Source organism: Gopherus evgoodei, chromosome 15 (genome assembly GCF_007399415.2).
Source record: "Gopherus evgoodei ecotype Sinaloan lineage chromosome 15, rGopEvg1_v1.p, whole genome shotgun sequence".
NCBI classification, from domain to species: Eukaryota; Metazoa; Chordata; order Testudines; family Testudinidae; genus Gopherus; species Gopherus evgoodei.
The window spans coordinates 7,934,903-7,938,482 of NC_044336.1; positions in this window are offsets into that span (position 1 = coordinate 7,934,903).

Genomic DNA, 3,580 nt, shown 5'->3' on the forward strand with positions numbered 1-3,580 from the left:
AATAGGAATTAAATGATCACTTTCTGTGTGAGACTATGTGTTGGGAGACTCCCCCCCACCCCACCCCATTGGTGGCTATACGTACTCATAGAATGTGCAGAGACTATCTGAAAGGGTGCTGTTTGACACTTAGAGAAATACCACTCCATAGTGGGAATTATTCCTGTCGTCTCAACCTGTAATTTTAGAAATCTAAAATTGCAGGGTCTCTCGCCTTTGTTTCTCGCTAGTGGAAAAAAAAGCAGAAGTAAAACTAAAATACTCGGCAATTAGAGTAATTAGGTGTTGATATTGATGATGTATTTTTAGGCATGCAGCAGGATAAACAAAATTATCATGACAGGTTTCAGAGGTGTAGCCATGTTAGTCTGTATCGTAGAAACAATGAGGAGTCCTTGTGGCACCTTAGAGACTAACAAATTTATCCCACAAAGCTCATGCCCAAATAAATTTGTTAGTCTCTAAGGTGCCACAAGGACTCCTCATTGTTTTTACAAATTATTGTGAATCCTAGGAACCTTCTCAATGTGTACCATTCATCTACTCGAGTAACCAGACTTTACAAAACTATCTTCCCTGTCTAGAATTCTATATAATCCTGCTTAAATAGGTGAGATACCATAATTATAGTGCTTGAGGATCACTAGGCTTTGCAGCGCTGAAGAATGCTATCATATGCACAATAGTAGGCACTTTACCAGCGTAGGGGTAACATTTTCAAAAGGTCCTAAGTGACTTAGGAGCTAATTTCCATTGACTTTCAATGAAACTTGGGCTCTTAAGGATTTTCCCAAGATTTTCAAAGGCATTTATGCATTTAAAGACACTGAGAGGCGCCTAGTGAGATTTTCAAAAGCACATAAGAATGTTAGGCACCAAACTCTCATTGAAATCAATTATTTAAATAGGTATGAAGCACCTATGTTCTTTTGAAAATCCCCAGTAGGCTCCTGTCTACCACTTTTTGAGGCCTAAATACCTATAAAATCTAACCCTATGTGCCCAAATCACTTTGAAAATTGTGCTGAGGCTCCTAAATCACCTAGATGTTTTTGAAAATGTTTCCCAAGGTTCCCATCTGAAAGAATGACATTATATTTGCTTTTAAGTCACCTGATAATGCACCAAGTTTTCCTTTAAACTGCCAAAAATCAAATAAAATTAAATAAAAGCATTTAAATTAAACTCGGGAATCAAACAAAAGTACGTACCAAATTCAGGCACAACTCCCACTGAAATCAACAGCCCGGATACACTTCCCATACTGATGTAAATCTGGAGTGATTCCACAGACATCAACAGTTAGGCCTGGTCTACACTATGCGTTTAAACCAATTTTAGCAGCGTTAAACCGATTTAATGCTGTACTCGTCCACACTACAAGGCCCTTTATATCGATATAAAGGGCTCTTTAAATCGGTTTCTGTACTCCTCCCTGACGAGGGGAGTAGCGCTAAAATCGGTATTACCATATCAGATTAGGGTTAGTGTGGCCACAAATCGACGGTATTGGCCTCCGGGCAGTATCCCACAGTGCACCCCTGTGACCGCTCTGGACAGCAATCTCAGCTCAGATGCAGTGGCCAGGTAAACAGGAAAAGCTCCGCGAAATTTTGATTTTCATTTCCTGTTTGCCCAGCGTGGAGTTCTGATCAGCACAGGTGGCAATGCAGTCCCAAATCCAAAAAGAGCTCCAGCATGGACCGTACGGGAGATACTGAATCTGATTGCTGTATGGGGAGACAAATCTGTTCTATCAGAGCTCCGTTACAGAAGACGAAATGCCAAAGCATTTGAAAAAAAAATCTACAGGCTACACAGTGCTGCGTGACAAGCGTAACGGGAAGCCAGAGACTCAAATGGACGCTCAGGGAGGGAGGGAGGGGGTACTGAGGACTCCAGCTATCCCACAGTCCCCAGCAGTCTCCGAAAAGTATTTGCATTCTTGGCTGAGCTCCCAATGCCTGTAGGTTCAAACACATTGTCCGGCGTGGTTCAGGGAATAGCTCATCAATTTACTCCCTCCTCCCACGTGAAAGAAAAGGGAAAGAAATCGTTTCTTGACTTCTTTCAATGTCACCCTATGTCTACTGAATGCTGCTGGTAGACGCGGTGCTGCAGCAGTGAAGAGAAGTATCTGCTCCTCTCCCCTCCCCGGTGGCAGATGATGCAGTAGGACTGGTAACCATCCTTCTTATCAGTGCTCCTGGCTGGCTTCAGGTGAGGCTGGCCAGGGGCGCCTGGGTGAAAATAGGAATGAGTCCCGGTCATTCCCAGTAGATGGTACAGAACGGCTGGTAACCGTCTTCATTATAGCAATGGGGGGCTGAGCTTCAATCAGCCCCCTCCCTTTCATGTGAAAAGAAAAGATTCTGTACTGCCTGGACTATCATAGCAGTGGGATGCTGGCTCCTCTCCCCCACACTGCTTAATGTCCTGCCTGGACTATCATAGCACCAGGAGGCTGCCTCCCCCTCATTTTATGTCACTAAAAATTCAGTGTTTCTTATTCCTGCATTCTTTATTACTTCATGACACAAATGGGGGGGACACTGCCATAGTAGCCCAGGAAGGTTGGGGGAGAAGGGAAGCAACGGGTGGGGTTGTTGCAGGGGCAACTCCCGTGAATGGCATGTAGCTCATCATTTCTGCGGGATCTGACACAGAGGAGCTGTACTTTCTGATACACTGCTTCTCTAGTACATTTGCCCCATATTCTAGGCAGGACTGACTCTATTTTTAGAAATCATAAAGGAGGGATTGACTTGGGGAGTCATTCCCAGTTTTGCTTTTGCTCCCCCGGCCGATCTCAGCCAGGGGCACCCATGATAGCAGCAGACAGCACAGAAGGACAGATAACCGTCATCTCATTGCCAAATTACACTGGCAGCAGACGGTACAGAACGACTGGTAACCATCTCTGCTATCATGCAAAAGCAAATGAATGCTGCTGTGTAGCGCTGGAGTATTGCCTCTGTCCGCGGCATGCAGTACACATACAGTGACTGTGTAAAAAAAAAAAAAAGCTGAACGGGCTCCATGGTTGCCATGCTATGACGTCTGCCAGGGCAATCCAGGGAAAAAGGGCGCGAAATGATTGTCTGCCGTTGCTTTCCCGGAGGAAGGAATGAATGACGACATTTACCCAGAACCACCCGCGACAATGATTTTTGCCCCATCAGCCACTGGGCTCTCAACCCAGAATTCTAAGGGGCGGGGGAGACTGCGGGAACTATGGGATAGCTATGGAATAGCTACCCACAGTGCAACGCTCTGGAAATTGACGCTAGCCTCGGACCATGGACGCACACCACCGAATTAATGTGCTTAGAGTGGCCGCGTGCACTTGACTTTATACAATCTGTTTTATAAAACCGGTTTATGTAAAATTGGAATAATCCCGTAGTGCAGACGTACACTTACACTGGTTTAAGCAAGAGAGGAGTCAGGTGAAATTGAGCAATGGGTGTGGGGCTTAGAGGGCTGGACTTGGCCTTGTGATATTTTATTGAATTTCTTATACTCTACTTTTTTAAAGAAAAATGTGAATTTCATTGGGACTGATCCTGATCTTACTGCA